At 42.8% G+C, this 26,698-nt stretch overlaps 1 long non-coding RNA gene across 1 annotated transcript; it reads right to left on the bottom strand.

Annotated features, from left to right (window-relative positions):
- Window positions 1-274: 274 nt before the first annotated feature.
- On the bottom strand, window positions 275-22,361 carry LOC308069558. Its single transcript, XR_013930458.1, has 2 exons — window positions 20,418-22,361; window positions 275-16,341 (listed from the first exon to the last, which is right to left on the bottom strand). It is a non-coding gene; the product is annotated as an uncharacterized lncRNA (long non-coding RNA).
- Between the last annotated feature and the right edge of the window lie 4,337 nt (window positions 22,362-26,698).

Genomic DNA, 26,698 nt, shown 5'->3' with positions numbered 1-26,698 from the left:
GAAAGATTTGGATTTGCTTCTCTGTATCCAGCAGTGGAAAGTAAAGCACAGCTGAGACTTTAGACAGTGAGGAGTCTCTAATCCTTTCCTAAAACTCTTTTCTTCTCATGACAGTTTTGGATGCACAAAGATTAATAGCTAGTTTTGTGTTGTTCTCTTCCTACTGATTAATTTCAGTACTAGAGTTATAGCATTTGCAATAAATCCAGCCATTGCTAAAGTAACTGCAAATGCTTATCTTAGGAAATTCGTATGCATTTACCTGTCTGACACATTTCTTTTTTTTTTTTTTTTCCCCCTCTTATTCCTTATACAGCAGATATCTACAGGATTTAGTTTTTGGTTAAAAGTTGAGGCAGGGTTTTGTGCAGGTGGCTGTAGTTATTAACATGGTCATTTTGCAACTTGAATATATAGGGGACAATTAGAATCAATCTGATACAATATCTTCTTCAAGAAGTATAGAAAAAATACTCAAAACTCATCTCAGTTTCCCACCTTTCCTATATCTGTCACACAAACATAATAGAGCACAACCCTGTTTAAACAGCAACACAAATAGTTTGAACTTCAAGGAAGCTTAAGAGATATACTGGAGATACTCACAGGGACAGAAAACTTTGGAGGAGCCAATGTGCATTTATGTTAAATTCCACAAAATGTCCAGCTTTACAGCTTCATTCAACACTATTACAACCACAGGAGGGTACAGCTGAGAGGTAGATCCACAGATTTCAAACCCATTATAATTGTCAAGTCCAATCTCTTCATAGCTCCATTCATATAACATTCTTCAGCATATCCAGTACTCTGTCTGAATAACAGCTTTTTTCTTCTTTTTCTTTTTTTTTTAATTTTTTTTTAAGGAAGGTCTTTAATCTTGTAAGGTCTAAAGTGGAAGAGTGACATTAGTATCTCTGGTGACTGGACCATTACCATTACTGACTCTTACCAGGCAAAATATATGCTGATTCTAGACAGGGAGAAGAATGGGATTTGAATGAAAACCTGCTTCAGAGTGAAGTTTTCTTGTGATTTGTGCATGGACAGAAATAAATGAACTGCTTGGATTCTGTCCATCACCTCCCCATTGTTTTTCATGGTGATCTTCCGCATGGTATAGCATAAGGATTGGGCTACAATTCCCATCTTGGAAGAATCCATTCTTGCTAGCACTTGAAAACAATCCTCAAATTCATAGCGATCTGAAATCATCCCAGGATTTCAAAGGGAATGTCATCTGTGATATAGAATGGAACAGGATTAATAGATACATGTAAAATGTTCCCCATAAACCTGCAGAGAATGATTTATTTAGAATGCCTGAGCACTACATGGATATAGATCAGCTTTACCTGTGATGCATTGAGGTCTTCTTCCCTGGTAGGAGATATCACTAATGAACCATGTGTCCATATCAGACCAGGGCTAAACAAGATTAAAGCTTCCAGAGAGAAGGATGCAGGCAGGGAGAAGTCCATCCACTTACTGGCCTCTCTCATCAGTTAAAAGCACTGAGAATTCAAAGCTGTCTTGAATTGTCCTGATCTGGTCTAGTGGAAGGTGTCCCTGCCCATGGCAAAGGGGTTGGAACTTGATGACCTTTAAGGTCCCTTCCAACCCAAACCATTCTATGATTCTATGACCTGGAAGAGAGCTCCCTCAAGAGCAAAAGTTCCGCAATGCCACCCCCACAGTGACTTTTCTAAGAAGTTCTTTTCCTATCACAAGTACAATTAAATTGTCCCCTGTTTTTCTTTTATAATTATTTATGAAAGAGTAAACTGAAAAGAAGGCCAGTGAATTCAGAATTAAATCCAAAGCATTTTAAATATAAGAAGAGCAACAAGAATATAAGCCTTTTTCAGAAGGAGGAAAGCAGAAGGAGGTAAGTTAGATGAATCCGAACATCCTAAGAAATCCTAATGGGAGAAAACAAATCAGAAAGCTCATCAAGGAATATGCTCAGGTATCAAGGAACAAGCAATGTCTTGGGGGGTCTAATATCAGGGCACCAGCTCAGCATGTTTTCAGAGATCTCTGAATCAGGCAACAGACAATAATTGTCATTTGAGACAAGTGCTCTAAAGAGTCTTGAACAGAAGACATTTAGATATTGACAGGAGGTGCACACAGAAATCCTGCCACCAGCAACAGCTCCAAGGCAGGGATATTTCCTAATCAAAATGTTCAGAATACTGCCATAAGCTATGTGAGGGAACAGATTGATAGGCAGCACAGAGCCGAAGATTAATGATGAGTCTCTAACCACCTAATTGCAGCTGAATATCTGAGTGCAGCAAATCACACCAAATATAGTGAATGTAATCAAATGTACTTCCTGGGCCTTGATGTGCAGGGAAAATCTCACTCCAGGGCTCCTGTACATGCCCAGTTCCCAGATGAATCAATGTCAAATGCCCATTTCACACCACTGTCACTCGAGACCCAGCCAAAGATGCTGCCTGTATGAGGGTAATGATTCACAAAACAGCAAAGCCCATTCACCTGAAATGCTCCCACACTGGGGGTTATTAGTGCTCTTGCTGCCATGGCTGACCCCTGGCAGAAGTCCGTGTTTGCAGTGCTATACAGAATCAGAAACTGCAATGTTGGCTTTTTCAGCATAAGTTCTTCCTGCCCTGCCTCTGCACTGTTTTTTTCCAGAAATCTGATCACTACCATGAATCCACCTCTCCACCTGTGCCACCAAACCACAAGAGATAATGGTCCTGGAAATGACCCAGCCTCTATAGATGCTACCCCTTATGCAGGAAGAGTGAACGGCACCATTGGCATAGCCCTGGGGAGACAGCAAAGCTCACACAGCCTGGCAGATGAGCTATACACAGTGTAGCAAATTAAACTTGACGTGGGCTCCTATAAATCCAGCCTGCAGTTCTTGTCTCAGGGCATGCAGCTGGGCAATGGAAGAGCTGGATTCAGAGCTTCTTCAGCAGTATATAGCTTCCTGGGGACCTGGCAGCCCACCTGGAGAAGGAGGAAGGCAGAGCAAGTGCTGTACAGTCTAAGTGCACGTGCACGTCCCCATTCCTTAGGGTCAATACAGAAGTTTCAAGCACATTCCTTGTCCTGCGAAAGGTCCATGGCTGTCTGGGTGCAAACACCTATCACGGCTCGAAGGAAGACTGCATCAGCCCCTGGTCTCTCTGGAAATCATAGAATCATTTAGGTTGGAAAAGACCTTTAAGATCATCAAGTCCAACTGTTCACCCAGCACTGCCAAGTCCATCACTAAACATGCCTATAAGCACCACATCTACATGTTTTTCAAACACCTCCAGGGATGGTGATTCCACTGCCTCCCTGGGCAGCCTGTTCCAATGCTTGACCACCCTTTCAGTGAAGAATTTTTTCCTCATACCCAATCTAAACCTCCCCTGGTGCAACTTGAGACTATTCCCTCTTGCCCTGTCGCTTGTTATCTGGGAGAAAAGACCGACCCCCACCTGCCTGCAACCCCCTGTCAGGGAGCTGTAGAGAGCAACAAGGTCCCCCCGAGCCTCCTCCTGGCCAGGCTGAACAGCCCCAGTTCCCTCGGCCGCTCCTCATCAGCCTTGTGCTCCAGCCCCTTCCCCAGCTCCGTTGCCCGTCTCTGGACACGCTCCAGCCCCTCTGTGTCCCTCTGGCAGTGAGGGGCCCAAAGCTGAACACGGTGTTCCAGGTGCGGCCTCACCAGTGCCCAGTACAGGGGGACAGGCACTGCCCTGGTCCTGCTGGTCACACCGTTTTGGATATCGAGAGATTCTTATCCAGAGGGACCTTTACAGTCTTCGGGCTAAAGGAGAAAAATTGTGGGCTGGTGTAGGGTGGCTGCTACCATCCTCTTCCAAAAAAAGGAAGGAACTTTCACATTGCACAGTTCAAGGAGTATCAGGAGGGTTACAGGCAGCTTTGTCTCCAGGGCAGCCCTTGGCTTTGGGAACAAAACTGCCTAGAAAACATAATTTTATTGCCACAGTTTGCCATATAATGGTAATGCTAAATCATGACTTTTCACATTCAGGTGCTGAGAGAGTGCTTTAGGTACAGTACCTATCAGTTCTTTTCTAGGGACCTAAGTAAAATAGATGTATTGGCAGCTACTTCTTTTAGTGCAAATATTCTCATTTGTGTTTTCCTGACCTTCAAAGCATTTTAGAGCCATGCAATGGTTAGATTTAGCCTAGAGGTATTCTGCCTAGACTGGGTAGACTCCTTGGGTGCTTCAACACATTCTGTCTTGGACTCAGACCTTCAGCTAAGGCTCATTGCATCCTGGATGATCCAGGGTATATTATTTTCTATTTCACAATGCACATCTAAAGAGATTGTTGGCAATAATCCTCACTGTGACCCACGTGTAGCTACAAGGTAGCCCTAATTATTGAAGAACTCTAGCTCCTCTCTTATAAAAATCAAGAAACATTGGATCCATCCCAGTTCCTCCCAATTCACTCTTGTCAATATTTTAGACCACACTCAAGAAAAGTTACTGCAAGACTAATATATACAGATGCAGTGATTTCATTTGCTACTGCACTATTTTATGAGTGTGTACCGCAGAGCCTAACTTCATGGCAAGAAGATTTATGGTGTAATTACTTTAGTATATTATTGTACAATTTGCAACTAATGGAAAAGAAATTTACTGGCTACACTTCAGCTGTCAGAAAGTCTGTCTGCAGAATGTTATGAGAATGGAAGGAATATGTGCTTGCCTCCATGAGTGGGAATGTTAAATGACAGGCATAGCTTAACCTGATCAAACATTTTAAACTTGATCAGCTACCCATATCATAATAACTAAAGTTCCCTGCAAAGAAAATTAATTTTGCCTCATAATGGAAACAGAAGCATTTGATCTTAAGAAGCAAATAAAAAACTGCCCAGCACACCCACTCCCAGGAGAGTCAAGCCCAGTCAATCATCTTTCTAGCCAAGTGTAAGAATTAAGAATTCCACATCCTCTTTTAATTGCTTTAATCGGCAGTGTTTCCCAGTGGACTTTCATGTTTCACTTGGCCTTTTTTTCCCCCAAGTTGAAAAAAATACATCTCATTAATAATCATGTAATTGGATTTCCAGTTCAATGATTAATGTCTAATATCCAGTACTTGAGAAGAGGAAAAGCAGAGACTTGCCTTCACTTTTGACATAAGACCTTTTTGATGGAGAAAACTTCATTCATATTGAATGTTTTGCAACTTGCCAGATCAGTTCAAGTTAGATCCCTGGTAGTAAACATCCCTTTCATTAGAAGCACAAAAATTAGAAGCATCAAATTGAATGGAGGAGGATGGAAGAGTTCAGTAACAGTTTTCAGAGGACCTAATACTCAAACAACTTAATTCAGTGGAAACCCAAACTCAAGTCCTTTGAAAATCAAATTAAAGTTTCCTGTTGCAGTGGAGATGAAAAAGCTGCTACAACCTGATGGGCTTTTAAGCCTGAAGTGAATTTAGCCTATATCAAATTGCAGTGAATGTGAAAAAATTTTGTTTGATCCTTATATTTGGAAGGGACAGGCAGACTGAAGCAGAGGACGTAACTGTGGCTGTATCTGTTCCTTTCCCCTGTTTCTACCCTTTGCTCAATATGTTTGAACAATCCTAGTTAATAACTCTGGACTCCTACCAGCCTGTTGTTATATAAATGGTAATATAACACATCATAAAACTTCTCCTCACACAAATAGAATTAGATCTATTAAAAAAACAAACCAATAAAAATACAGAAATACCTTTGTTCCATATTGAAAATGCAATGAAACCAATGCAAACTTGGAATGCTGATAAGTCAGACTCCCATCCAGGATCATGAACAGTGGTCAGGCCCCCATATCCTCTACTTACATCTTCTTCCTGACCAATTTAGAGTAAATATGAGGGTAGTAGACAAATATTGAAATAAGGCAGGCTATGGAGCCCTGTGACCATGTCCATATCAGAAGGAAACAGCGGCAAAGTTTTCAATCCCAAATATATCCAAAAAACCCTTCAAGTCACTTTAAATAGTCAGCTATCATGTCATCATGTGTTCAGCTAATGGGAGCTGAGAACATGTAAGCGCTACCGTATTTTTATTTGAAGTGTAACGGTGATGATCTGCTCTTTGCTAAGTCCTCACCTTATACAATAGAAAGATTTTCATTGTCTTCTGCTAGTTTTCAGGAAGGACCCTTCAAAAGGCAATAAAATGTTTACCTTGATTTCTTACTGCTTGCTCACCAGTCTCCAGTCTCTTCATATGGGTGGACTATCAAACAGCAATCCTCGTTCCATGCCCTGATTCGATGGACACAACTCCACAGGAACAGAGCCAGTCCAAAAACACTTATTAAGGAATTCAGCCAAAAAAATCCTAGGTAAAATAAAGTAACATTGGGTCATAACCATAATGATTACAATAATAATAATAATAACAACAATAACACGGCTTTTGATTGTGTCTGGGCACAGGTTTGTGTACTCCTTTAGTATATATTGTATATGTATTTTACTGGGATATACAGAAGTGACTGTAATTCTACTACTTCTTGCCTCCTCCCATGGTAAGTGAATACAATTTCATCAATTTCATGGCATTTTTCTGGACCAGGATCATGAATCATACAGAAAAAAACCAAGGCACTTCAAAGCTACATTACCCTACAATCTGAGATGTGGAGAGGTTCAAGCATACTTTAGTGTGCACAGCATACTGCATGCATGGGCAAGCCTGTGACCCTAGACAGTCCAAAGCTGTGTAAAGGACAGCCTGTTCTTTCATGCTTGGTCCTATTCCTCTGCTGCTGAGGGATTCCAGGGTGCCCAGAACATTGGCCTCCAAGGTCACATATGCCAGCATACACTTCTCATCACTACTGTACCAGAAACCAAAATCAATCATTTAGCCTCTTCCTTCTTTGATTTTCCTTTGCATAAAAAAGGTAATGGTATTAGTGTGTCTTCCAGAATAATGAAAAGAACTTCCACTCAAATGTTTATGCAAAACAAGAAATGCGTTTTGAGGCAAAATGGAAAATATTCTGGAGCAAAGGAACTCATGTTCTATATATTTATTGCTGATGATAATTATACAGATTTATTTTTTTTCCTATAAAGGTAACCAAAAATTATATGAGCCTAGTGGCTGAAACCTGAAACAGAAAAGCCAAATAATTTCCTAACTAATTACAGTCTTAACAGTGACTTAGGGAAGGGTATTTACAGATCCATTATAAGTCCCCATGGCTCCATATATTTAACAGTGATGAGCATTGACTAATATATGAAATTCTTGGAAGAGATTGGATTATTAATGTGGGCACCAAGCTAAGACCACATCTTTCAGCTTCCAGGTCTGTGAGACTATTATGTGCTGCTTTTCTCTGAGTTAGCTTTCACCTAAGTACTTAGGTTGGGTTTGGGAGAGGCAGCGAATCTTTTTCATGTTCCACTGAGCTGGAGGCAGAGAAATTATAAATTAAGTTAGACCCTCCCAAAGGGTTAATTTCTTTAAAACTACAGATTGCTGAGAGGCAGCCTTTCATATGTGCAGTCTTCTCTGCTTCCTATGAATTTAAATACAGCTCTTAAAGATAATGTAGGTTTGGGGGTGAGTAGATCTAAATAATCTTGCCCTGTTGAAATTATTCACACAACATTAGTGCATTCCTGAGCATTACACTAACAAGCACTGTGCAAAGATAGGGAGTATCTTTATATGGCATATTGACCTGGATGCCAAATACCTGAGTCTTCTACACTAACAAGCTGATGAGTACTATTATAGCAATTATGTCAAATAAACCAAAGCTGACTTTGAAGGTCTGCCTACAAAATGAGAGCCAAGAACACAATGATTGATGAAGTCTGCTGCTGTGCTAAAGCTTACTCCATATTAAACCCCTGGCATCATTTTCTTTTGGTATGGCTTGTGTGATATCTCCAGTGTCAAAAAAAATCCTGCTCCTTCCATGATGCAGAACACTGGCCAGGTGGGGGTCAGCTCAGGCTGTGGAAATGGGGAGGCAAGCAAGAGGGATCTTTGTTGTGGTCTTCACGCTGGTGTGCCTTCTGACACAGATTTCAGGGGTGCACCATGGTTTCCCCATTTGCCCACACCTATCATTTGTAGGTCTCCACGCCTACACAGTGAAGAGCTCCACAAAGCTTTTTCGTATTTTCTGCCTCCTGGACTAACCTGAGCTGTAAGACTCAGAGAGGGCATTTTCTGTCTCAAGAGGCAAAAGGACTGCCCTGTCTTCTTGAGTTCCTCCATGAGCAGGATGCCTGGGAAGCCAGTGAAGCCCTCGTAAAAGCTCCATGAGATGAAGACTGGAAAGATGAAAAGTTAATATATCTCCTGATCTGAACAGCTATAACTCTTTCGGTTATCTGTACCCACCCAGACAACACCATGCTCCAGGAGGGGCAGCTTTTTCTATCCCATCCCTGATGCAGGCTGACTTACCAGGTACAGAATAGATCCTACGCACATGTACTGGCCTGCTTTCCTGCAGGAATGAGAGATGAAGACAAAGCTTCCCTCAGAAGTGTGTTGGTAGAACTGGAGTAATTCACAAAGAAAAGCAGGGGGTGCCAGAGACAGTTAATATACTTTACCATCCTGCATGCAATTGTATTTTCATTTCCCATCAATTATTTTATCAAGTAACTCCAGGGCAGCATATATATGCTATACAGGAAACTCAGCCTCCCATTAGATGACTGTAGCTCTGCAGTTGAAGTCTGTCAACTAAAAATTATCACTTTAATCCCTTTTTTATTATCTTGTTTTCCAGATTGCAGTACTGAAGTCCCTGCTGTTGCCTTTCTGTTTTATCTGTCCAGAGTGAGTCTGAAGTTGGCAAATGTGATGCCCATCTACAAGAAGGGCCAGAAGGAGGATCTGGGGAACCACAAGCCTGTCAGCCTTACCTCGGTGCTAGGGAGGGTTATGGAACAGATCATCACTGAGAGGTTAGAATTATTCAGTGGGAAACCCTCAAGCAATCCTTTTCCGCTTCCTTTGGGCTAATGCAAATAACCAGGAACATTAATGAGTTCACATTTTTTAAGTGGATTAATAAATTATATTAGCAACTTGCATGAACATTTTTGTTCAGAATCAGTATACTTTTCACACACTGAACTTAAAGTGTTGTTTTGAAAATAGAATAGAGGCATAAGTGAAATTAAATTCAGATCTGCATAACTCTGAATTTTACTGAATTTGTATCTGCAGTTCTTTGTGTCTTCTACAGATCAGATTCTAGATTCCCTTTGCATTATTCTGCTGCTGTGCAAGAGAAATGAAGGCTGCATTATTTTCTGCATTATCTGTATTACACAGGAGAATACGATACACAGAAATGTAATTTAATATCAGGCAGGAGGAATTCTTGACTGGTATTTCATACCTCTTTTTTTGTATGTACATTGCTTCTGCAAGTCTGGATACTGTCCAGTGTTGCCAGGATCCTTGCAGATTTTCTTTACACACTTAATTGACAGAGACCAGATTCCAGCAGAAAACGTATTAGCAGTATGCCATTTTTCACTGGACTCCATGAAGTACTTTGGGAAAGCAAGAGATGTGACTATATTCCCCAATAATTCATCAATACTTCATGATCTGCAACTTTTTCCTCTGTTTCCAAGTCACTCCCTTTCATAACTCCCTTAATAATAAAGAAGAGCTTTGTGATAGCAACAGATGTGATAGAAGATGCTGTATGAAGGGCTGGTAGCTAGTGCATTTAACTAGTTTTTATCTCCAATTTGTTTTCCTTTTTTTTTTTTTAAACACTAGCCTTCCCTTCCCTTTTCCTGATGCTGAGTGATCAATATTAACACCACTGTTAATGAATCCAGAATGATCTGAGATGGTAAACTCATTCACACACACACAACTTTGCTGTTTTCCTATAGCAAAACCGCTGTCAGTCACCGGCTCATTTTCCCACAAAATCCCCAAATCTCTCAACTCTCTCAAAATCCAAGTAGAAATGACATTTCCTAATGAGTTGAACTGTATGACTTAGTTTTGACAAAGTAAAAAATGCCTACAAGTCATCGTCCGTTGCATGTCATCTCTCCCCATATCCCACTAAACCATTCCTTCAAGCTGTTTGAGAAGTCTGTCCCAGGAAAAAAGTATCACAGAGCTGGCAGAGAGGCATTACATTAATTTCTAATGAAAACAATGGCTCCATGACAACTTAGCTGAAGGCCTGCTGTGGTATGTTTGCACAGCACTTTGCACAGCAGAGTCATGACCTATTTTAATACTACATACTAATGTGATCAAAAGGACAGGTAGCAAGACAAAAAAATGTTTCTTGGTTTCCATAAGTTTTACAGCCTAGTAACATCCCTAATACTACAGGAAACCCTTTTTGTTTCTGTTGGTTCCACACATTATATGTATGATTATAATATCATTCATATTGTTCATCATATTGCTATGAAGCATAAAGCAGGTTCTCTGACATGTTACACACTCACCAGAAAACAGGAAAGATAATTTGTCCAATGCCTCTTTGCTCCAGCCTTGTTCAGTTCTTACTGCTTTCTCTGATTTCTTCATTACCTTTCTGTGCTACATCCCAATTGAAATTAAATTGCAGCTCCTTCAAGACAAAAAAAAGGAACTTCTGGCTTTATTTCTGTATTAACTCTACTTTATACTGCTACTACTTTCCTATTCAAAACAGCTCCAAGAAAAGATGCTTCTTCACTTTACCATGCCAATAGCCCCTGTCAACCAAAGTTCTGTCTGCACTGAGTGGCCAGCGCTGGATGCCTCCGGAAAGGTTATGAAATATCCGTAATTGTGTAATAATTCCCCTTAGGGAAGTTTGCTCCTGGTGACAGGATGCTAATGGTCAGCTTAGGCATTCACAAACAGAGATAGTGGAATTAAGGACTACCCACGGTGTTTAGGAGGCAGCGGGCTGTACAGTAAAGAAGGAATCAATGAGATACTTAAAAAGCATTTTGTTCCACAGACATATTTTCTTGGTTTTAAGCATCTATTCTGTTCTTTTCAATAATTCATGCCAAGGTGATCAGGGTCCTCAGAATCTGCATAGCCAGAGGGGAGGAAAGTTGTAGCATGTACAATGTGAACATCATGATCCAAGTAGATATATATATATTTAGGTACTTAATGTCCCCATAAAAGACCATGTTTTTCTCTTCCTGAAGGCATAGTCTTCTTCTGAAGAGTGATTTTCATATTGCCAGCATGGGCCTACCCAGATCCTCTGCTTGGGAAAATGCTCAGCCAGACTAGGACCTGCTTGGGAAAGTGCTCAGCCAGACTATGACCAACCACCCAGCGGTCTGGAGAATCCTGGTGTGTTTGGGCAAAACAGAAGACAGCCAGGCAGGTTCCCTCTTAAACCAGCAATACTTGATGAAATGGAGCCATGGTTGATAGGACAGTATTTTTTCGCACGGGGTGGAGGCTTGTCAGCAAGCCCTCAAACAGCCGAGCTGAGCCTGGAGGGCTCTCCAACTGCCCTATTAAAAGTACAAATCAAAGCTGCCGTATGCTGTCACATGGGCTGGCAGCCACGATACAGCACAAATATAAGTGCAGCCGAACTGGGTTGGACAAATAGTCCATCTAACACAGAAGGCTGCCACCAACTACAGCCACAACATTCCCCCAGCACACTCTCACAGCCTTTAGTAGTTTGTGTCCTGAACGTGCAAAGACTTTCAGCCTTCAACACCACCTTATAGCAGGGAGTCCAACAGCAAAACTCCCCTAAAAGTCATCACCTTCACTTAAGGTGATGATACGCAGCTTAAGGTGATGATAAGTGACTAAGCTAAGACTTCCAAAGGAAATTTGAAAAGCTCAAATTACACACAAACTATAAAGTGAGTAATATGTACTTATGCATCTTAATGGGACTGCCAATGGCCAATTTGGTGCATTTTAGACCTCCATTAATAGCCAGGTCCCACGGGCAGTTGAATAAAACACGCTCCCCTGAAGTAATATAACAGCAAGGGAGGACTGACCAGGGATGAATCCTGTTTGTCTGAGTTGCTCAGTAACATGTAACTACTCTGTAAACATAACCATTGTTGCTGCTTCATCAGTTCCTTCTGGGTTTATCTGTCACACAAAACATTAAGCATATTGACCAGGTGGTGCCTTTTGTGATACGTTTATTTTATTAGCATATGTCCTTGAACTAATGCTGCATTTGATACATACCTGCCAGATAAGCAACTGAAATGCCTCTGGGACTGAGAACTCGGGAGAGGGATGGAGGACAGGAGGAAGACAGGTGCATTTCAGTACAGATAAGAGCTGTAATTATCACGCTTACACAAAAGGCAAGAACAGAAGTTGCTCACCTTGTAGAGGACATATTTACAAAACTTTTACTCTTCAAAACTTACCTTGAAGCACCAGGCTGGAATCAGGTCCCATTTCAACATGTCCCTGTTTTATTCCTAATAATAGTACCATCTACTTTGTCCTGTGATGCTGTCTCTGTTAGGTAAGACATTTGGGGATAAAAAGGCATACCGAGCTATCTCCCAACAGCTTATCCCTAGCCCAGGAGAGGCAGATGGGTAAACCTGAGGAATTTCTCTCTGTGAACTGTCACTGACGTTACTAACCCCAGGCTGGTTCTTTCAGGCCGGCGGGTTGGTTCTGGTGTTCCCTAACGGCTATAGCCATATCGTGACCATTTCTTAAGGCACCCTGGTTTGCAGAAACCCGAAGGGTGTGCAGTCTGCTCACACTGCCTCACACAGATTCATTGCTTCCAGAGGAGCAGCAAGCCTTCGACTGACCTGAGCTCAGGCATGTGACTAGACAAGCTGAGAGATAAAAAGTACTCTAGCACAGCAAAGGGTTAATTCAGTTCTCAGCTGCCAAATTGAAAAGTTACATAAGAGAGACACATTGAAAAGCATGTGATTGGCACTGACCTCTCTGCCCTGTGGTCCCACTTTGGGGGTCTCTGAGGCACTTCTCAGCTGTCAAGCTGCAAGGGGAAGCCAGCATCCTCCAGCAGCTGACTGGCCTGCAGGCTCAAGGCAGCAGCCAAGGGTGAGGTGGGTCCACTCCCACTCCAAGGACCCATGGGGTTCCCTCCGAGTCAGCACCTTCTTCATCTTGTTGCTCAAGACAGACTGCTCCTCTTTCTGTCCTGACTACTCCTGGATCTTTCTTCCTTCAGGAATGCAGCTTCAGCAACCCTATATGGCAACGGAGACTGCAGCTCTCCCAGTCCTCTACTCCCTGCATGTGCATTGCAAACAGAAGCACAGCAAGGCAAACCTCATGTGATCCTCAGAGCTGTCTCTGAACTTACATTGCTGCTTTGTTCCAGAACTAGTAAATGCCTTTTATTTTAAATAGCCTTTTTGTCAAACACATATTTTAGAGGTCACTACAGCACTTTGTATTGTAAATAATTCTCTTTGCATGTGCACAGTTAGCAGCCAGAGTGGTTTTCTCCATCCTACCCCTCCAGCTGCCTGCAGCTAGCAGTCTTACCCACCTTTGCTCCCACCTTTATTAGCATTGAGGACTTGGTTTCACAGCTCTCCAGCAGAAACTAAAATGGAGCTGAGGCAGAGCAGTTCAGTTGGGAACCTCATGATTTCTGGTTTTCCAGCAGCTGGTTTCTGTTAGAAGATGGACACAGAGACCACTAGCTCGTTTGCCACCTATCACTAAATGTTCCCTAACAAGTGTTAAGGAACCTGTTCTTGGCTTATCTGAATGCAGCAGAAGTTGAAGTTTGATGTTTATTATAAACAAAGCACAATTAGCACACTGGCGTCAGGTCTGTAATCCTGCAACATCAGTAACTCCCCAGATTTTCTCTCGCTTCTTTTTTCTCCTCCCAACCCTCTCCAATTTTGTTTTCCTTCCACTTTCCCAAGCCATAAAAGACCTCCTGGCTTTTTTTTTATTTCTACTTTGGTTTTCTTTTTGAGGGATTTGCCCTCCTCCCCTCAATTCTCTGGCTGCTCCCTATTTTCCTCCTGTGAGCCAAAAAATTGCTGACAGCTGCACTTCCCATCTTGTGTTTTGCCCTCATCATCATTTTGTCTGTGTGCATGCAGCCATGTGTGTGAGAGAAAAATCCAGCCAGCCTAGTGACACGGCTTGAATCCTGCACTAATTGGAGATGGAGTGAAACACTCCATCCCTCCTTAGGGCACCTGGTCCCCTAGGACCAATGGCCATAGCGCAGTGGCAAAGCCCAAGTCACAGCCCCGGGAGCACCTGGGAGAACTGAGAGCTCGGTGCTTTGACATGGCCATTTACCATTGGATTTGTTGGAGCCATACAGACACACTTCTCTCTGCATGGTTCTGCTGTTGATCTGTGCAGGCTTTTAACTTTTATAGCAGGCAGCTGCGCTCTGTGACGACATTGGGCAGGATTTAACAATAAATGTTAAAAAATCGTTGATTTTTTCCCTTATTCACTCTCCAGGCATACAGCATATCGTTTCCCCCTACATGCACTGGCTGGTTTTTCGGTCTCTCTCTCTCTCTCTTGCCCTAAGACCTGCACCAGCAGCTCTACAGCTGGTGCTGGTGCTGTGCCAGGGTCAGATTCTGTCCCTTATTGACCAGAAATTGTCACTGACAGTGGTCTTGGACAAGCAAGAATCAATGTTGATTTAAATCACTGATTTGTACAATTTCGTATTTATTCTTACTAAAAACTCTAGCCATATTCCATTACATCTGAAACATCCTGCTCTCTCTTTATGACTCAGCATCTGGTAGACAGTTGAATCTAAACTTCTATAACATTACATTAAACCCTTCTCCAGAATGATCTCATCGTGAATTTCCTACAACTACAAAACCACAAGAGCAGTTGAGTAAAAAAATGCAGTAATTCATGGTGTCATAGCAACAATGGTAAAAAACGTGTTTTCTGCTTATTCATTTTGATTAAGAAAATTATTCACAAGGCATCAGATGTTAGGAAAGAAATCCATCTTGTGGTTTGTTAATCAGAAAAACAATATACTCTACACTACTGAGAGAGGTGCCTTTCAGCCTGCCAGTTATTTTCTATAGGAAGCTGATGAGACCTTACATTTGTTAGCCTGATACTTGATGCTGCCTATTAGTTAACATTCCCATACAGAAAACTCTCAAGCATTCACTTAATTTTAAGCATATGAAGAGCGGCATAAAATTCAAGATGAGTACTTGTGAACTTAAAGTTGAGTTCACGTTTAATACTTTTAATATTTTTAATTGCTGTGTTGGAACACAGCTCAGAGAAGTAACAATGTGCTTAACAGCAGAAGTGGGTTCAGTGCCTTTCCTCTCCCCACCACTTCCTTGCTCTGCATCCCACTCAATCCACCCCTGGGATCACCATCAATTCCTTCTTCCCTTGGGCTGCTTGCCATCCACTTTTCAGGACTTTCAAAGATCCTACCTTCCCATGTTTGCAGTCTCCTCATAGCACTCTGTTCCTTGGGCTTGCTCCCAGCACTGCTTCCTTACCGCTAGACACTGCATACATGCGAAGCCCGGGTGAAATTGCCCGTGTTAGCTTTTCATGCTCTACTCACACCACCACATCAACACTGCACACACCTCACCCAACAGTACACTTACTGAGTGTAAACCTGGGTGCCGTCAAGGAGTGAGTAAAGTGGAAGAGGATTCAGTCGATTCCCACTAAGAGGCATAGAGAACCATGGGCTTACTGACCATGTAGCTGGTGAAGGTTGCCAGGAAACAACTGGAACCCAAATTGGGTGAGTTGTTGATAACTGAAAAAAGCATGATGGCCACCACGCCTCAGAAATCTGGCCGGGAAGTTTTATATTGAGTCCTTTTTTTCTCACCCTCAAACATTATGCTGATACTTCATCTTTACCATAAGCACATGCATGAAACATCCCCAAGCACTACAATGTCTCGCTTGAGGAACGGCTGCATTTCATCTGTCTTTGCATAGCTTATCAGTTTTGCTGTTACTCTGGGGCTCCAGGTAAAGTCGTTCCATAATGGTGTGATCATGTAAATAATCCATTATAAATTATTCTTTGCACACAGGTAAACAAGTGCCTCACACATTGCAGATGTTAGCTGTGCTGAAAAAAAAGCTAGCTGTTGATTTTAGCAGAACAATCGGTACAAAGCATCAAAAGGTGGATATGTCTCCGTCCTACCGTGTGGCTTGATCAGCATGAGGCAGATGCAATTTTTTAGGTATGTCCTTTGCTTTGCAAAACAAGACAGTTGAGGACAGGATGCAGTCCTAGAGGCATAGTGAGCAGATCAGATCTTTCTTGTTCATCAGTTCTTCTTCCAGTTTCTGGGAGATCCACTGGAACACAGTATCACCAAGACACATGTTTTATAAAAAAGCAGTGCCAGACAAAAAGCAATTGAATTAGATCCCCAAAGCTTTACCAAGATAGATAATCCTTGAAAGTACAGCTAGGATATTAAACATAGTGAAAGTATAATTCTGAATTTCTAGGCATCTGTGAGAATAATTACCATCCTTTGGGGACCATTGTAGTACTGTAGCTGGTAGATCTCTGAATGAGACAATATTTCCTTTTGATATCGCATCATTAAGATAACTGATTCCTATACCCAGCCAAACATTTCATATAACTCTTCTTTCTCTTTTCTTAATGGGTGCAATTGTGAGAGAGCAGCACTGTATGGATTTAGTGGTTGTATCTCTTTATGAGTCTGAACTGTCACATGGAGGACTCCATGAGTTTATTGATTTTAATTTCTTATATTTGAGATTTATCTTCTCAGCTTTTATTTAACAGCTGGGAATACTCACAGTGTTGATCTAGAAGGCTGGCTAACCAAGGGCAAATTTCAGATCTTCATTTCTTCACCTGTGCATCGATTTGTTTGTTTCTGGATGGATACCAGCTGCCAGGCTTAGACCAAGAGTGGCTAAAGGGTGCCCACTGCGAGACAGCGTTCCTCCCAGCCTCCATAGCCAGAGATGAGAGTAGCAGGGGCCTTAAGTGGACCTCCATGAACATCAGAGGGACAGACCAAGCAGGCATCCCCTTTGAAGATCCTTTGTCACTGAAACCTAGATTCTGATCCCTGAGTTGATCTGGAAACCCTGAACCACAAAACACACAGTAGGGTCTTCTACAGGGTAAAGGGATCTGAAAGACAGAGGTTGCTATCTGTGGGTGGCAGGAGATTTTCTTTTCTTTTCCAGGAAGGGAGCTGGAATGGCCATGAAAAAAAGGGAGAGAAAACTCAGTGAGACAAATCCCCTTTTCAGGCTCTTACTTTACATAAGTACCACCATCCTGCCTTGCAGTAGCAAGGAAAAGCTTCAAGAGTTGTTGGTTTCAACCAGCCTCAGCAATTCTTGGGCCATTTCAGTATAGGAAGAGTTGTTCAGCCAGGTTGATTTCCTTCCTGGAGCATTTAAGGACTAAGCTAATAAAGTGCTTTATGACCAAAAATTCATGTGGAAACAGGGAAGATGAAGAGCTATGAAACAATAGATGGAGAGTATCTGTCATCCTTTGAAGAGATGTTTTCTCCTGTGGATGCACTACTGAACTTTGGTGCCAGGAGTAACCCCTGTCAATGATTTGCTGTTCACCTTTCTCACTTAACTGCTGTTTCCCAGGGCATTGTTTTTATCTTCTTCAACTTCCTGCACATTTATAGGGCAAGTATTTCTAACCTACTGTGTCTCTACATTGCAGTACACAGATGCCCAGCCACAGGCTGGACATTGCTGCAACCTTAGGTATTGCTGCCGGAGAGAATTAACGGCTGCAGGCTGCGAGGGGTAATGAACTCTAATCGTAGCTTCTCCCTTGAGGGTCTTGGTTCAGTAACACAGGGATTGATGTAAGCCTTTCTTTAAAGAGTGTGTTTCTTGCATCCTTCCTTGCCTCCTTTTGTCTGTCCCACCCTCCCTTCCTTTCAATTCTCTCTTCCAGTACTGCCAAGCCTGGAAGGTTGTTACAGTTTTCTCCATCTTCTATTCTGAGAAAGGATCAACACCAGCCAGCTGCAGGGCAAGGCTATGTCCAAAGCCATTTTCAGCTCCCCGCTCCATGCAAACAGCCAGCACACATTCATGCCCATTATGGGTACTACAGTGGACTCATTCATGGACTCGCTTCTTTCTGTTGTGATATTCCCTCGCCCCAGTGCTGTGTTTTCCTTGGCGTAGCATGTAAGACAAGAAGGAATCTCTACATGGAAATCTCTCCATCTATGGGAAACATTTCCCCATGCACAAGTCCTAGCAAGAGATCTACTGCATCCATAATTGCACTCAGCACTTGGAATGTGGTGACGACTCCACGTTTCATGACCAAACATAGTCTTTGCCATTGCTCAAGGGTAGAAAAGGCTCTAACAGCATTAACCTATGGTCCCTTATCTACTGCTTTCGGCACGCTGTTCATTTCTATCTATTTGGAGAAAAGGTGTGTTGTCTGCTGTTCATGATGCCAAGCTGTCTAGCAAAGGAGATTTGTTGTATTTGTGATATTTCTGCTCTTCTCCTTTCAGCTGCTTAGGCAACAGCGAGTCAGTCTTTTGCTTTGTTGTTCTCTCCTTCCCGACCCTTCCGGTCTTGCACAAGCCTTTCCTAAAATCCATGAATGCTCATTGCAAGCTGATCAATAAGATGCACAGTGCTTCAGCTTTGCTTTCTTCCAGGGACCATTTAAATGAGGACAAGTCACTGTTTTATCTGATGAGAGGATAACACACAGGGGTGCAGTTCTAACATGTTGTCCTCCAGCCCAGATGTCACACCTACCTGAGACCAGTGTCACAGTATACCTATTGTCAGAGGTGCCAGAATGCACTCTTTATACAGCAGCTTCAGATTAATCCTGGTATTAATGAGTCCTGAAAACAACCACAGCATGTCTTAATCAAAGCACAATTCTCACTTAGACTGGGAGGGGAAATGATGAGGGTGATTTCATCCCTCCACATCTAATGCAGACTATGACAGATGTAGGAACCATAGGGAATACTAATAAAATGGGATAGGAAGAGATCAGAGCCTTCACTGCAGGGAATTCCTGACCACTCAGTTATCCTTCACCCCAGGTACCTCTCGGACTATTGAACAGGAGTCGCTTGCTTTTGCAGTCATGTTCACATACAGCTCCTCCCACAATCTGGTCGTGCACTGACTTCTGCCCAGCTGGGTGCTTCTCACACACATATGCCTTTTCTTGGGTAAAGCTGCTTCAGACATCCCCTCCCTTAAAAGCAAGATTCCTATTTCCAATATTAGACTGGACACATTCACTGGTGATGGCTCTAACTATTACATCTGTGTGCCCACAGTGAGCAGTGCCTCCTGATTAAACACAGATGCAAAGTATGATTTTAGCACTGAGATTAATAAAATTGAAAGTATGAAACAAGAGCCTTCACCCTTTTCTTTTTTTTTCCCTACTCTGGATTTACTCAGGATGGCTTTTTTGGTTGCTTCCAGAAAGTGTAGCTCAGCTTGAGTTTTTGATGAACATCTTAATTGCACCCACCAGGTTAAGATTTGTCTCTGCTGATCTTCTAGAGGGGGTAAATTAGCCCTTTAGTAGCCCCATGGTAACTTGGCTAAACTGCTTACTGTGCCGACTAAATTCATTTAAAGTTAGTTTGATAGCTCTCCACTACATCGTGAAATATAAATATCTTTCAAGACAATGGAGCATCATTAGTCTTTAATGATTGCACTTGAATCAGATCATAGGTGGGTTCATGGGCTGCAGTCCAAGGGAAACAGTTTCCTTGAGGCATCTCTGCAGAGACATAGAGGCTGAATATAGGAAAAGGGGCATATAATTCTGGGAGGGTTTTCGGAGGGGCTTCAGGCAGGGGAAAGAAAAAGGTTTGGTGGCAGAGAAGTGGCACAGCTGAGGGCTGAGCAAAGAGAAAGCAACCACTGTCAGGAACATTTCCACAGCCCAGATGTCAGGCATCGTTCTAGAATACAGCCCCAGTCCCTTTTGCCATGATCTCAAGACACTTGAGAGAAGCACTTATTGCTGTGCACCAACAGAGTCATTTCCCTGCTTGGATCCTGCTTGCGCACGCCAAGCCCTGAACCCTCCACAGGAGCTAAGCCCTGCAATAAGCCTGGGGCAGCCCAGAGGATGGAGCAGAGGATCTGCCCTACAGGGAAGGCTTTTCCCTGCACCACTAGACCAGACCAGCGCTCATGCAGGAGGCATATTTAAAACATTGTGCATTAACAAATAGATGCTTAAAGAAAAAGTTAACAAACCAGCTCTGGGAGATACAAATCTAAGAAAAATCAAACAACCCAGTGGTGCCCAGCTTGACAGACAGCCAGTCCCTTGCTATCAGACGCACACAAAAATTATGTCTGTATTTAACCACTGTTTTGCCCTTCCCAATACTTACCCTGCTGTGAATTTCTTCCACTTTCCAAGCAGCTTGCCTCCCTGAAGCCCAGCTCCATATGGTGCTGGGGAGGAAAGGTTCAGTCCTGGCTCCACCTGCAGCAACAAAAAAAACCCCAAAATTTCCAGGCAAAGGAGGCAAAAAGCATGAGGTCTATTTTGCAAGTTACCCATCTGCATCAAAAGGAAATCTAGAAGAGAATGATGCAGGAGATGAGCTAAAATTGGAGAATTAGCCCCACCCCACTACGGTAGGAGATTTCCAGCTCGCCTTTGCAAACAAAGCCAGGGGTGAGTTCAAGTCACTAGCTCAGCATAAAACGAACCACTTTTTTCATGATGTACTAATTTTTCTACCAGATCAGTGACTTGAAGCAGCATAGAAAGAGTCCTACAGATGCCAGTGCTTGCACAGATAAATGGTAGGTTCTCAAAGGCTGGATTGAAGAGGAAAGAAGCTTAGTGAACAGTATTCAGCAAGGATATGATCTTACTCCATCTTATGGTACTCTTAGTCCATAAAACTGGTGAGGCAGGGATTGTACTTCAGCATTTCCGTGCACTTCTTGATTTGTACCTACACCTTTTATCAACATCTACAAATATCTTAATGGTGAGTGCCAAGAGGATGGAGCTGGGCTTTTTCCAGTGGTGCCAGCAACAGGGTAAGGGGCAACGGGCAAAAACTGCCACACAAGAATTTCCATCTAAACATGAGGAAGAACTTAACTTACCTTGAGGGTGACAGAGCACTGGCACAGGCTGCCCAGAGGGGCTGTGGGGTCTCCTTCTCTGGAGACATTCAAAACCTGCCTGGACACAACTCTGAGCAACCTGCTTTGGAAGGGTTTGGGCTAGATGAGCTGCAGAGGTGCCTTCCAACCCTGACCGTTCTGTGATTATGTGATCTGCAGAATACATAATTTATAATACAGCTGGGATAAAGTCTGGTTTATGATCTATACAATACAGTCTCAGTACAATACATAGGCATATAATACAATTTCTACAATGGGGGGGGGAGGGGGGGCAGCCATGTAAAAATTGGTGATCAAAGATATATACAGGAGTTCCTGCAGGATCAGTGACCCTTGTTGTGGATTGCACATGGCTTCTCCCAGAAGTCCAACGCCTGGTGGGTTGTCTCTACCTGAAGGACAAGCTATTGACATTTTCTGCTCCTTTGGTTACAGCCAGGTCTGCTGGACATGGAGCTCCTCCAGCCTTCACAGAGGACACCTGGCCTCTCTGCGACCTGCTTAGCACCTGACTGCACCGTACTAAGCCTTGTCTCCTGCCTGCCAAGGAGGCTGGCTGGCAGAGTCCTCTGCAAATGTTCTCCCGTACTTAATGTACTTACTGTCAGTGGGAGAAAGCTCCTTCAAAGATGCACGTAGGAGAAAAGGCTGGGTCTTCAAAACCTGCTTGAGACACTCATGCTGCCAAGGAGGCTCTCTGGCGGTGCCAGGCTGGCCTGGGGTGGATGCCACAGCCACGTGGCCCGTCGCATCGTGAAACCCAGCCAGCAGCTTCCTCGGTGCCATTTAGCCTTGCTCATCCAGGAATGAGTCACAGCCTTGGCCATGGCTTTCCCATCTTCCAGACAGCCACAGCATGCACATTTGTCACTTTCTGACCATATGCTTAGAGATTTTCTTGCTTTCCCCCACCTCTTTTTTTACTAGACAGCAAAGCATGTGATGCATCACTCTCTGATTACCTAACAGCTTCCTGGTGCCTGTGGGAATCACTGTATCCAATGCTTTTAGAGCAGGTATTTCTACTACTTTTACCTGCCATTCTCCACACTGATCAATTCCTGCTTTCGGGATTTTATTTCTACCAGATTACGAAGATCACCTTGCTTTAAATCCACTCTGTCTCCTGGATATATGTCAGCAGGAGAAGTATGGGTTGTATTGTGTTTCCTTTGACTATTATTACATATTAATTATTATTATTATGTATATTAATTATACATATTATTAATACATTAATATTAATTATACATATTATAATGACTCTACTTAAAATGTCATGGTGCAGTGAGAGGGCTTTCAGTTGCCTTAATTTAAGATACTTCAGGCTACTCCTCCTGTTGTGTCCTGTGTTTGCATTATTATTTTTTTTTTCCTTAAGTATTTTTTCCTTCTGGTGAAGTGTTCTGGGTGACAGCCCTGTAGCCTGTAGGCTCACATCTGCAGACAAGCTCTCCCTCAATTAGTACTCTGCAAGTGTCCCCTAGGCAGGGCGACTGCCAAAGGGTGTAGCCCCCAGAAAGAAGGCAAGGTGCTTCCTCCAGGTCCAGGACTGGGTCCCAACAGTGCCAGGCTTGGGCAGAGACACATGGGCAATTCAAGACAGGCAGGGAAATTCAAAGTGAGCCCTCTGTCAGGTAAAAAAATATACAGAACAAGGAATAAATAATCCTCTCTCAAATACAAGACTGAAGAATACCTGTGTATAATCTTGTCTAGTACTGAAATGATACAATAGAAAGTCTTATAGGCATGATACATAGGATATTTCAATGGGATTTCAGTGTCTGGAAATGAAACTTCAACAGAAGGAGAACAGTTTTGCAGTTCTTCCCATTAAGGCACATTCTTGCCCCTACAAGGTTCCCACACCTAGCATCCTAAGACGTGATCAAAAGAATGGTGACCACTTCAAACCTTTTGCTTCTCAATACATTCTAATATTGAAATTTGCAAGCTTCTGTTCATCTTTAAAAAAAAACTAATAAAAATTTGAAAGTTGCCTAAGCACAACCATTATTGCTTGGCTGTGTGCCACTTTAGACAGAAAGCTGTACAGAAGGGAAGATTTGAGCATTGCCAGCCACACTAACAGGAGATATTTGTCCAAGGTGTAGTTCTCCCTGAAGACAACAGCAATAAATCACTGGCAAATTTAATCCATTGCATCACTAGATTGACATTCCTAGCAGCCGCTGAAAGAGAGTACCCAAGGACTCAGTGCTGACCCAATTTTTCTCCTGTCCACATCCGTGGTAGCATGCCAACAAAGGATGAAGTGGGAAGGAAAGCTTTGGAAAACAACAGAAAATTCCTACCTTGGGTTCATTTCAGAAGTTGTCCAAAATTCTAGTGTCAGCAAGCTTCCAGTTTCTGATAAAAAGCAAAAAAATTATTCCTAGCTCATGGGAAAAGACTGTGTGTGTGCTCATGGAAAAATGTGTGCGTGTATATATATATATATATATATGTTTATATAGGTATATAGATATAGATATTAAAAAAACTGGGAAGTCACAGAGATATAGTAGCTTCCAAGTCAGTTACTGCCAATAAAGCTAGTGCTGTTGACTGCAGAGTACCCAGGATATGTTATTTTATTTGCTGATATTAAAGAAGGAAAAAAAGTCCTACAAATTAGGGGAGCATGGTGCAGAGAGAAACTTCCTGGTTCATAAAGTCCAGACTTCTAGTATCCCAGGCACCACATAATTGACTCCTTTTCATCTGAGTTATCTCCGGTCTTCTAGACTGATGTGGAAAAAATGTAGCACAGGAGAAGCAATGCTAGCAATCAGAAAGTAAAAAATTACTTCTCCTGTATCATACACGAAGCCACATTAGCAGTGGGAGCAGCTGTAAACACAGCAACCTGTAAGGCTCCAATAGATAAGGCAAAGACTGAAGTGTAGTGACAGGTCTGAACAGTTTTTGAAGAAACGTGTTGTATTCTTAATACACCTATATCACAGGAATGGTGGGAAGTCTCCCGGTCAGAGGCGCTGAAGGAGAACGCCATGGGCTGGGGGGCTGTTTGGTGACTCACTTCTGCTGTGCTCCGGGGTTTTCTCCCACTTCTGCCTGATGGGATGTGAACACCCTCCACTTATGGAAGAAATATCTTGGGTTGAGCCCATGGTGATGAAATGCTAAGCTTACTGTAACCAGAGTTACATGGACAAGACGGGAACACAGCTGTATCCTGCAGGATTAAATCACGTCTCTGGCAGAAGCTGCTCATTCACTGCTTTTATCGCGTGGTTTAACATACCTCATAGCAAGCATCTGCATTCGTCCTCTATTCCTTGTCTTGCAGTGTCCACTAAGTTGCAGGGTTCTGTTTCCATTCAGTCTTCCTGCCTCCATCACCTTTAATTATTCTGTGCAAACCCAGATTTGGTCTCCTTGGGCAGAGGCAGAAATCAAAATCTGGGTCTCTCTCAACAATGAGCTGTTGGGTGTAAAAGGAAGCACTGATTATACTGTTATATGGGAAGAAGAGTCCAGTATCCTACACCAGAAGAAGGTTTAAAGCTCTGAAACCCAAAGAAGAAGAGTTTCCAAACCAGAGAAGGCAGACAGGTTCTATACTTCACCCTTTGTCATGGTTACAATAGCTTGGGCAATTTCCTGGGGAGTTTCCCAAGACTGGGTGCCTGAGTCTCCAGATATATATTAAATGAACTCTAAACAGTGCTTAAGTGATGCTTATAAATAAAGTGCTGCAAAATTAAATATAAATATTGTGGGATGGTGGTGAAAGCAAAAAACAGGTCTCTTAGGATTAACCCCCAGATCACATTGTCACTCAAGAAACACCAAGAAAAGTCTTTCCAAAAATGGCCCCTGGATTTTTCTGTGAATCTGCTACTCAACAGTAATGAGGACTTGATGCAGCAAAACATAGAAATATATATCTGGCCCCAAGGTGTAGATCAGTCCTGCCCACACTCAAGATCTCCCCTCCCCACTAACAGCTGGGGAGGTGCCGGGCAGCTCCTGGGACCGTGCCTGTCCTCAGCCACGCCAGCCAGTCCCACGCCTGCTCTCCACCCCTCTTTCTGCTCCCTCAAACAAGACCAGCAGGCTCTTGACCACTTGATCACTGGTGTCTTGAATAACGGCCTTGATTTTCCAAAAGGACCTGCTAATGATAATATCAGCCTCTGCACCTGATAATAAGGATTTGTCTTGGATATTGCTTGACATGTTTAGAGGCAGAGAATGAAAAAGCTGATGAGTATATTAATAAACTTGATCTCTTCATCAGGAAGGAAGATGTTTATATGAAGCTTTCTGCTTCATAAAGCCTTTCCAAACCTATGCTCAGGAAAAAAGAAAAGGCCATTTTTAAATATATCATATTCTCAAAGAGGCATTTTCTCGGAATAGGCTGAGCTTTAGAAATCATTCTTTAACTGCAGTTTAACAGATAAAGCATCGCTTTAGGCTTTACGAAAACTGGAGTTCAGTCTCTCTGCAACAAACTTTGCACTGCTTGGGGCTTTTGATGAGAATTCATTTCCATGAATTGTTCCTGTTAAGCTGATGGGCCCGTGTGGGAGCTGGCAGTGTCTCCATTCCAGCCCATGGGAGAGATGAGAAGCAGCCCAGCATCTTATACAGGAAGAGAAGGAAAAGGAGAAGCAATAGCAAACTACATGAGGCAGAGGGAATTGATTGCAACCAGCCAGATATAATTACATTGTGGAGGACATTTAATATTTCATCTTGATCTTTGCTGCATCAGGAGAGCAAAGAAAATCACCATATGAGGGAGAGAGGCTGCAGCTTCTCTTGATTTGAATTGTAAATTCCCACAAGCAGAACCATGAGGTACTTCCAGACAATCTGTACTGCTGTTGCCTGAATGTATGTGACCCAGATTGCAGGGAGAACCAGAAAGCCACTCCACCTGCTTGGAGACAACAGTGGCACCAAGCCATCATGGCAGGTCCCCAGCACAGCACATATTTAATCCAATTGTACTAATGAATTTCTCTCCCCCCCTTCACTCCTGGGTAGCTACAGACATACTGGCACAGGGCACTCTGGTTAACCACTGCAAGGAGGAAAGAGCTTTACATCCTACAATATTAAACAGCTCCATCCTCAAAGCCAGACCTTTTAAACAGCACAGCATGGGTTTCGGATATGACTGGCTTAAGTAATGCACACACATGGGAAGAGACGCTTACTGCTCAAGAAAGTTTATGGTGTTGAAAGAAAAAGATGGGAAGGTAAACAGAGGCTCCAGACCAAGGTCAAACAGAAAAGCAAGAGGTACACTGGAAACAAGTATGCCTGCTAGACTAAGGGTGTATACATACTCAAGGCATGCCCATCCCATGCATATCCTCCAAGAATGCACACCAAATCCCAGTAAATCCACCCAGCCTGCACTACTTCTTACTTCTGGTGTCTGGCCCCAAAAAATGGACCATATGTTTGCCGTGATGGGAGAAAGTCAGAAGCAGCACCTAGCAGGAACCTGAAGAAGGAGAGAGAGGACAAGGCATTACTG

This window comes from Falco punctatus, assembly GCF_963210335.1.
Source record: "Falco punctatus genome assembly, chromosome: 9".
In the NCBI taxonomy this organism is placed as follows: domain Eukaryota; kingdom Metazoa; phylum Chordata; class Aves; order Falconiformes; family Falconidae; genus Falco; species Falco punctatus.
Note: the sequence above shows the minus strand (reverse complement) of the source record. Positions and strands in the feature narration are given on the sequence as shown.